Source organism: Lontra canadensis, unplaced genomic scaffold (genome assembly GCF_010015895.1).
Source record: "Lontra canadensis isolate GAN:19392208 unplaced genomic scaffold, GSC_riverotter_1.0 scaffold22, whole genome shotgun sequence".
Lineage (NCBI taxonomy): Eukaryota > Metazoa > Chordata > Mammalia > Carnivora > Mustelidae > Lontra > Lontra canadensis.
In genome coordinates, this window is record NW_022631016.1 from 22963903 (window position 1) to 22974530 (window position 10628).

Sequence of the window (10628 nt, forward strand, 5' to 3'; positions counted from 1 at the left end):
TGTAGCCCGCCCATGCCTGAGAGCCCAGTGCAGGCTCCTGCCCAAGGTCCCTGGACCAACAGCCAGGTCTGAACAGAACTAACCTGGGCGTGGTCTCCAGACAACAGTCCTGGCAACAGCAGCCACGGGGAGTGATATCGCTCCCAGTTTTCATGGCGCAGAGGTGCAGAGACAAACAGGGGTCATGGGTGACCACTGCGACAGTGGCTGGGAGTGTACATCACCTGTGGAAGGTTGCAGTGTTCAGCAGAGTTTGCACAGAGGGAGTCTGTGTGTTCCGGATCATCCAGAGGGGAGCAGACTGAGATTTCTCTCTGAGACAGAGATCTGGGTGCGGACAGTTTACTTTGCTCTGACCTTGTGAAAAGCCACAAAAAGCTGCCAAAGAACAAAAACCTCCAGAGAAAAAAAGCTTAAAAAATGGGTTTCCACAGAGCCCAGTCCCTTGATAGGAGCAGGGCAACTCAGCCCAGGCAAGATTGACTGGAAAAAAAAATGTGGCAGGCCCATCCCCCAGAAGATAAGCCAAAAGAACAAGAGAACAATAACCACAGGGTCCCCATAAAACTGTAAAACCCCAACATCAGGGGAAAACAATATGTTAAGCACCTGGTATTGCCCCAAAGCCTGTAGATTTCATAAATACAACTTTCTTTCTTTAGTTTGTTCTCACGATTCTTCTTATTTTTTTTTAACCTACTTACCACTACCACCAGATGTTTAATACAACATATTACATAATAACTTTTTAACTTGAACTTTTTATATATGTATACCCATTTCTTTTTTTTCTTTTTTTAAAAATATATATAGATGTAAGCTTCAAGGTGATGATTTTTCCCTATTCAACACTACCCCTGTATATAAACCAGTTATAATTTCTCTGTAACTCTGGAAAGTTGAGTACTTTAACAAAGATATTAATTAAGATATTAATTTTCACCCAGGAAGAATCAAAATAACCTTCCTTGCACACATTAAGGATTTATAACCACCCTCCCACCTTATTCTTCTGCATTTGTGTGTATTAGTTTTTGGTTTTGTACTATATAAATCTGATTCTTGAGGTTCATTTTGGCTGGGTTCCCCCTTTTTTTTTTTTTTTCCTTGTCTTTTACTTTTGTCAGTCTTTTTGTTCTTTTTTGTTTAGGTACCTTATAAATTACTTTTGGGGCTCATTTTGGCTGGTTTTTTTCCTTTTTTTTCCTCTCTTTTTCTCCCCCCCCCCCCATTTTGGTGGTTACTTCCAATTGCTCTGTAACTTCCCAAGGGGCACCTTGCCTGGATTGTGGTTGATATATTCAGCTATACATCCCTTTAACCACCTCTCACCAAAATGAATAGGAGGAGGAAAACCCAACAGAGAAAAATTCAGAGACTGTGCCCTCTCCATCAAAACTGTTGGATATGGACGTAAACAGTATGTCAGAAATGGAATTCAGGGCAATTATTATCCAGGCAATGGCTAGGTTCGAGAAGACCAACAGTGGCAACATAAAATCTCTAAGGGGGGAAGTAAGAGCTGATCTGGCAGAAATTTAAAATGCTATCAATGAGATCCAATCTAATCTAAATATCTAACAGCTAGGGTAACTGAGGCAGAAGATGGACTTAGTGATCTAGAAGACAAACTGATAGAAAAGGATCAGGAAGAGGCCTGGAACAAATGGCTTAGAAGCCATAAAACAGAATTAGGCAAATAAATGATGTCTTGAGACATTCCAATGTCAGAATTATTAGGATCCCTAAGGGGGTGAAAAAAGAGAGAAGAGTGGAAGATACAGTTGAACAAATACTGGATGGAAATTTCCCTAATCTGGGGAATGGAACAAGTGTTCATGTCCTGGAGGCAGAGAGAACTTCCCCCAAGATTAATGAGTCTAGAAAGACATGCAGGCACTTAACTGTGAAATTCCTGAATCAAAAATTCAGGCAGGAGTTCTTAAGGACACCTAGGGGTAAGAGATTCCATATATACAGAGGAAGGACCATCAGAATAACATCAGACCTGTCCACAGAAACATGGCAAGCCAGAAAGGGCTGGCAAGACATATTCAGAGCACTAAATAAGAAGAACATGCACCCAAGAATACTTTATCCAGCAAGGTTGACATTCAGAATGGATAGAGAGATAAAGAGCTTCTGAGACCGGCAAGGTTTAAAAGAGTATGTGACCACAAAGCTGGCACTGCAAGAAATATTAAGAGGGGTTCTATAAAAGAAGAAAGAACCCAAGAGGGACGTAGAACAGAAATTTACAAAGACAATCTATAGAAACAAGGTTCCTCAGGCAACATGATGTCAATAAAAACTTATCTTTCAATGATCACTCTCAACGTGAATGGCCTAAATGCTCCCATAAAACGGCACAGTGTTGCAGACTGGATAAAACCACAGGACCCACCCATATGCTGTCTACAAGAGACCCATTTGGAACCTAAAGATACATCCAGACAGAAAGTGAAGGGATGGAGAAGCATCTTTCATGCCTAAAGCCCTCAAAAGAAAACTGGGGTAGCAATTCTCATATCAGATAAATTAGATTTTAAGCTAAAGACTGTAATCAGAAATACAGAAGGACACCACATCATTCTTAAAGGATCTATTCTCCAAGAAGATCTAACAATTTTAAATATTTATGCCCCCAATACAGGAGCAGCCAACTATATAACCCACTGTTAAACAAAATAAAGAGTCCTATTGGTATGAATACATTGATTGTAGGGGAACTTAACAATCACTCTCAGTAATAGATAATCTAAGCAGAAAATCAAAAAAGAAACAAGAGCTTTGAATGGCACATTGGACCAGATGGACCTCTTAGATATATACAGAACATTCCACCCTAAAGCACAGAATATTCATTCTTTTCGAGCACACATGGAATTTCCTCCAGAATAGACCACATACTGGGTCACAAATCAGGGCTCAACTGATAACAAAAGACTGAGATTATTTCCTGCATATTCTCAGACCACAATGCTTTGAAACTGGAACTCAACCACAAGAAAAAGTTTGGAAGGAATTCAAAAAGTTTGGAAGCTAATTCAAAATTAGTTTTAGGAAGCTAAAGATCATCCTGTGCAAGAATGTTTGGATCCACCAGGAAATCAAAGAAGAACTTAAACAATTCATGGAAAACAACAAGAATGAAGACACATCAGTCCAAAACCTATGGGATATGGAAAAGGCAGTCCAAAGGGGGAAATAGAGCCATTCAAGCCTCCCTCAAAAAAATGGAAAAAACCCAAATATGCCAACTCTCTTTACACATTAAACAACTGCAAATTATTTTATAATAATTTCTATAATAACTGCAAATTAAGTCAACCGCATGCACAAGAAGGGAAATACTTAAGATTAGAGCAGAGATTGATGAGTTAGAAACTAGAGATACAGTAGAACACATCAATGAAACCAGCAGCTGGTTCTTGGAAAGAATTAATAAGATCGATAAACCACTGGCCAAACTAATCCAAAAGAAAATAGAGAGGACTCAAATTAATAAAATTATGAATGAAAGGGGAGAGATCACAACTAACACCAAGGAAATAGAAACAATCATCAGAAATTATTATCAACAGTTATATGCCAATGAGTTAAGCAACATAGAAAAAGTAGATACATTCCTGGAAACTATAAATTTCCAAAACTGATTCAGGAAGAGACTGACAACCTGAATAGACCAAGATCTAGTAATGAGATTGAAGAAGTGATCAAAAACCCTCCAAAAAACAAGAGCCCATGACCTGACAGATTCCCTGGGGAACTTCACCAAACATTCAAAGAAGAAATAATAGGTATTCCCCTGAAGCTGTTTCAAAAAATAGAAACAGAAGGAAAACATCCAGACTTGTTCTATGAAACCAGCATTTCCTTGATCTCCAAACCAGGCAAAGACCCAACAAAAAGGAGAACTTCAGACCAATATCCCCGGGGAATATGGATGCCAAGATTCTCAATAAGATCCTAGCTAATAGGATCCAAGAGTACATTAAAAAGATTATCCACCATGACCAGGTGGGATTTATCCCTAGAATGCAAGGGTGGTTCAACATTCACAAATTAATCAATGTGATAGAACAAATCAATAAGAGAAGAGAGAAGAACCACATGGTCCTCTCAATAATGGAGAAGAAGCATTTGACAAGATACAACATCCATTCCTGAGTAAAATGCTTCCAAATACAGGGATAGAGGGAACATTCCTCAACTTCATAAAATCTATCTATGAAAAACCCACAGCCAATATCATTCTCAATGGGGAAAAGCTGACAGCCTTCCCTTTGAGATCAGAAACACAACAAGGATGCCCACTCTAACCACTGTTGTTCAACATACTACTAGAAGTACTAGCAACAGCAACCAGACAACACAAAGAAATAAAAGGTATTCAAATTGGCAAAGAAGTCAAACTCTCTCTTTGCAGATGACATGATACTTTATATGGAAAACCCAGAAGACTCCACCCCCAAATGACTAGAACTCATATAGCAATTCAGCAATGTGGCTGGATACAAAATCAATGCACAGAAATCAGTTGCTTTCTTATACACTAACAATGAAAATATAGAAAGGAAAATTAGAGAATTGATTCCATTTACTATAGCACCAAGAACCATAAGATACCTGGGAATAAACCTAACCAAAGAGGTAAAGGATCTGTACACAACAAACTACAGAACACTCATGAAATAAATTGAAGAAGACACGAAAAGATGGAAAAGCATTCCATGCTCACGGATCAGAAGAATAAACATTGTTAAAATGTCTACGTTACCTAGAGCAATCTAGACTTTCGATGCCATCCTGATCAAAATTCCACAGGCATTTTTCAAAGAGCTGGAACAAACAATCCTAAAATTTGTATGGAACCAGAAAAGACCCCTAATCACTAAGGAAATGTTAAAAATGAAAAGCAAAGCTGGGGAAATCACATTGCCTGGTTTCAAGGTTTACTACAAAGCTGTGATCACCAAGACAGCATGGTACAGGCACAAAAGCAGACACATAGACCAGAGGAACACAATAGAGAATATAGATATGGACCCACAACTGTATGGTCAACTAATCTTCGACGAAGCAGGGAAAAAATATACAGTGGAAAAAAGACAGTCTCTTCAATAAGTGGTGCTGGGAAAATTGGACAGGTAAGTATAGAAGAATGAAACTTGACTCATTCTTTCACACCATATACAAAGATAAACTCAAAATGGGTAAAAGACCTCAATGTGAGGCAGGAATCTATCAAAATCCTAGAGAAGAACAAAGGCAGTAACCTCTTCAACATCGGCCAGAGCAACTTTTTTTCAAGACAGATCTTCAAAGGCAAAGGAAACAAAAGTGAAAATAAACTTTTGGGACTTCATCAAGATCAAAAGCTTCTGCACAGCAAAGGAAACAGTCAACAAAACAGAGAGGCAACCCACAGAATGGGAGAAGATATTCCCAAATGACACCACAGACAAACAGCTGATATCCAAGTTCTGTAAGGAACCCCTCAAACTCAACACACAAAAAACAGATAATCACATCAAAAAATGGGAAGAAGACATGAACAGACACTTCTCCAAAGAAGACATACAAATGGTTAACAGTCACATGAAAAATGTTCATTATCATTAGCTATCAGGGAAATCCAAATCAAAACCACATTGAGATACCACCTTACACCAGTTACAATGGCCAAAATTAATAAGACAGTAAACAACATGTGTTGGAGAGGATATGAGAAAGGGGAATCCTCTTACACTGTTGATGGGAATGCAAGTTGGTGTAGTCACTTTGGAAAACAGTGTGGAGATTCCTCAGAAAGTTAAAAATCGAGATACCCTATGACCCTAAAATTGCACTACTGAGTATTTACCCCAAAGATACAGATGTAGTGAAAAGAAGGGCCACCTGTACCCCAGTGTTCATAGCAATGGCCACAATTGCCAAACTGTGAAAAGAGCCAAGATGTCCTTCAACAGATGAATGGATAAAGAAAAGATGGTACATCTACAGAATGGAATATTACACAGCCATCAGAAAGGATTAATAACCAACTTTTGTGTCAACATGGGCAAGACTAGAAGAGATTATGCTGAGTGAAATAAGCCAAACAGAGAGAGTCAATTATCATATGGTTTCACTTACTTGTGGATCCTATGGACTAACATGGAGGATACTGGGAGGAGGATAGGAGAAGTGAGTTGGGAGAAATTGGAGGGAGGAGATGAACCATGAGAGACTATGGACTCTGAGAAACAAATTGAAGGTTTTGGAGGGGAGGAGTGTGTGAGGTTAGATGAGCCTGGTAGTGGGTATTAAGGAGGGCACATATTGCATGGAGTAATGGGTGTGGTGCATAAATGATGAATCTTGGAACACTGGAAAAAAATAAAATTAAATTAAGGTGTTAAAAAAAAGCAACATTAAATTATATGCCTCCCATACTGAAATAAATTAACTTCACAATGGAAAAAAAAAATTGATCTAATCTATTCATCTTTTGCTATGCCGACTTTTCATAATCATTTTATCACTAATTCAGCAAACATTTTAAATTCATTGTGCCAGGTTTCTACATGGCAGGATCTTCCCACATTTGCTCCTCTTAACTTAAATAGACTATTTCACATGGAACTATCCTGTTATATAAAGAAAAACTCTTATCCAGATTAGTAAATTTGAATCCTAAATCACTTATGGCATTTTTCTATAATTACTGAAAAATGCTGATATATATAGATAAGATGATATTAAAATTAAAGGTGTAAGAGGAGATGATTCTAGGACTATTAACAAATATCTATATTTTCCTTCATATTAACTCTTTTTGTGGTCATGTTCACTATTTCCTTTTAGTTTGGGATTTCTAACATACTGAACAAACCAGTTTCTTTGATTCTTCAATTTTTATAAAAAATATCTATTACATCTATTTTTTGGTAATTTATGTATTAAAAATATCAAAACTATTCAATAGGGGTTTAATAACCAAAACATAAGAACTTATTCAACTCAACACCAAAAACAATACCAAAAACCCACAAATGATCTGATTAAAATGGGCAGATAGACATTTTTCCAAAGAAGACATACAGATGGCCAACAGACACATGAAAAGGTGCTCAACATCAGCAATCGTTAGGGAAATACAAATCAAAACCACAGCAAAATATCACCTCCCATCTGTCAGAATGGCTAAAATAAAAAACATGAGAAACAAATATTGTCAGGGATGTGGGGGGAAAAGGAACTCTCATACAGAGTTAGTGGGAATGTAAATTGGTACAACCACTGTGGAAACAGTATGGAGGTTCTTCAAAGTATTAAAAATAAAAATATCATAGGATCCAATAATTCCACTGTGGGGTACTCAAAGAAAATGAAAACAGTGATTCAAAAAAATATATGCACCTCTATGTTTATTACTGTATTATCTAAATAACCAAGATATGGAAGCAACCTAAGTGTCCATCAATAGATGAATAAAGAAGATGATACACACACCCAACAGAATATTACTCAGCCATAAAAAAGAATGAGATCCTGCTATCTGAGACAACATGGATGGACCTGGAGGGTATTATGCTAAGTGAAACAAGTCATACAGAAAAATCCAAATATTATAGGGTTTCAGTTATATGCAGACTCTTAAAAAACACATATATACAAGTGAATAAATAAACAAAAGGTAGAATCAAACCTATAACTACAGACAAGAAACTGATGGTTGTCAGAGAGGAGGAAGTGGAGGAATGGACAAAATGGGTGAAAGGAACTGGGAGATACAGGTTTCCCGTATACGTCAGGAGAATAAAAAGTACAGCGTAGGGAATACAGTCAGTGGTATTAAACAGGGATGCATGGTGGTAGATGGTAGCTACACTTGTGAGCATAGCATAATGTATAGAGTTGTTGAATCAGTGTTGTACTCCTGAAACTAATGTGACATTGTGTGTGACCGATGTTGAAAGCAATATATATCAAAACCAAAAAGTATGAGTGTGTTCATATCCTACACCCCTTTGTAAATGAGAGGTCATGTAAAATATACCTAGATTCCAAGTTATATCCTCATGTTCAGGAAGTTGTAAAATTTTATCTCAGTTGACAAATGCATAATAAATAATAAAGGTAAATAATGCTGTATAATATATAGGAAATTAAGAGTAAGTACTAAGTTCTTATCACAAGAAGAAAACTTTTTCTTTCTTCTTTTATTTTTATTGTATCTATATGAGAAGAATGATGTTAGCTGATCCTATTGTGATCGCTTCACAACATATGTATATCAAACCATTATGCTGTACACCTTAAATGTATACACTGAGGTATGGCAATTATTTCTCAATAAAACTGAGAAAAAATAAGTGGAGTTCTTAAAATGTACAAATATTTTATACATATACTATAATGGACTATAAATTCTTGCAACAAAACTAATGTGAAAACAAAACAGCAGAATAAAAAGAATGAAAGAGCTCCCCGATGGTGTATGAATTTCTCTGTTACTGAGGGTCAAATATTTACGTGTTTGAAGAAAACCTCCGTAACAAACTATAGAAATGATCCCTGAAAGTAATGTCTTGAAGAAAACCTCTGTAAGACAACTTGTCTTTAAAATACATGGAATTTGTTGTTAGAAAGTCCTTTAAATTTAGATTTTATCTTGTTCAGACAGATAAATCAGTAACTGAAGACTAAATTAGGAAACTAAGATTCAGATTATGGAGCTTTAGTAAATTGCAATCATTAGAAAGAAAGTTGGCAAAAAGAAAACGCTGAAATGTATCACTACAAAAGTAAAGAAAGGGAAAATCTAGGTGACCTTGAATTTGGTGATAAGTTTTGAGATACAACATCAAAAGCACTTCTGATGAGAGAAAAACTTAAGTTGGGCTTTATTAAAACTAAAAATGTACATGAAACCTTAAGGAGAATAGAAATACAAGCCACAGACTGGGATAAACTTTTTTAAAGAACACATACCCAACATATTTTGTATGCTAAATATAAGGAGGAATTTAAAAATTCAGCAACTAAAAAACAAACTTTTAATGAGTAAAATGTCTGAATACCTTACAAATGGGACATACAGATGGCAAATAAGTATATGAAAATATGCTGAAAAGTATTTATCATTTGGAAGTCGAAAATAAAAACAAGTAAGAACACTGCTGTGCACAATTAGAATGGCTAAAACCCAGAAATTGAATTCCAATTGCTGGCATGTATGCAGAGAACGAGGAACTCTCATTCACTGATTATAGGAATGCAAAATATTTCAGTCACTTTGGAAGATAGTTTGGCAATTTCTCACAAAGCTATATATACTCTTAATCATTCAATCTAGCAATCATGTTCTTAGGTATTTACCAAACTTTCTAAAAACTTATATTCACAAAAACCCTGTAGGCTTTAGGGTTTTGGTTCTACATGTAAGGAGTTTGGAAATTACTGTTCCATCCTAACACGAAAAAAACCTGAACAGACTTTAAAACAAAACAAAACGAAAAAACCCCACTTACTTGTGGAGCATAAGGAATAATAAAGAGGACATTAGGAGAAGGAAAGGAAGCGTGAATTGGGGGAAATCGGAGGGGGAGATGAAGCATGAGAGACTGTGGACTCTGAGAAACAAACTGAGGGTTTGGGAGAGGAGAGGAGTTGGGGGGGATGGGCGAGCCTGGTGGTGGGCATTAAGGAGGGCAAGTATTGCATGGAGCACTGGGTGTGGTGCATAAACAATGAGTCTTGCAACACTGGAAAAACAAAATTAATGTAAAAAAAACACAAACACAAAAACAAAAACCAACTATGTTTCTTGAATCCATAAAAGAGTAGAGGACATAGCATAAACCAAACCCCCCACCAAAATTGGAGAGTCAGATAAGTGAATACAGGGAGTCAGGACTTACCCGAGCAGAGACTCAGAAGCAGGACATGCCAAGGGAACCAGTGCTAGATCAGTAAAACATGAACTACAGCGGATGAAGTGCTGGAGACTCAGTGCGGACACCAACAGTTAAAAACTCCAGGGGGCCTTGTCACAGGGGTTCCCACAGGGTTGTGAATATTTCCTCTAGGAGCTCAACAAAATTCTCACAGTAAATAAGAGGGGAAAATCCCCTCATGCTTCCAGCAGCAGGAGGGGAGACAGAACCATTTTGAAAAATGCCAAAGCATTCTGTCCTTAATGAAGCCTGCCCTCAGCAAAACAAATTAACCATAGATTAATTTGTTGGTTGTTATCAGCCCCTAATTCACCTGGGAGAAGTATCGCTCTGGCTCATTTAGCCATCCTCATCCACCAAGGGGGGTGCAGTGGGGAAGAGAAATACTTGTAAAGTTCACCGTTCAGGCTCACTAAAAAACTGTGATCTAACCATAGAACCAGAGAATACTTCCATTCACCCAACATTTTACCAACACATTACTACAAACCTATTTACAGAAGTTCCATAGTCATGTCTAGCTATCAAGAAAAAAAAAATAAATTCTAAGGCATACTAAAATGCTGAAAAAAAAAAAAAAAAAGAAACACCCAATTTGAAGGGACAGAGGAAGCATCAAAACCAGACACAACAAGGGAGGGGGAATAATCATACCAGGATTTTAAGGAATATTAATATGCTAAG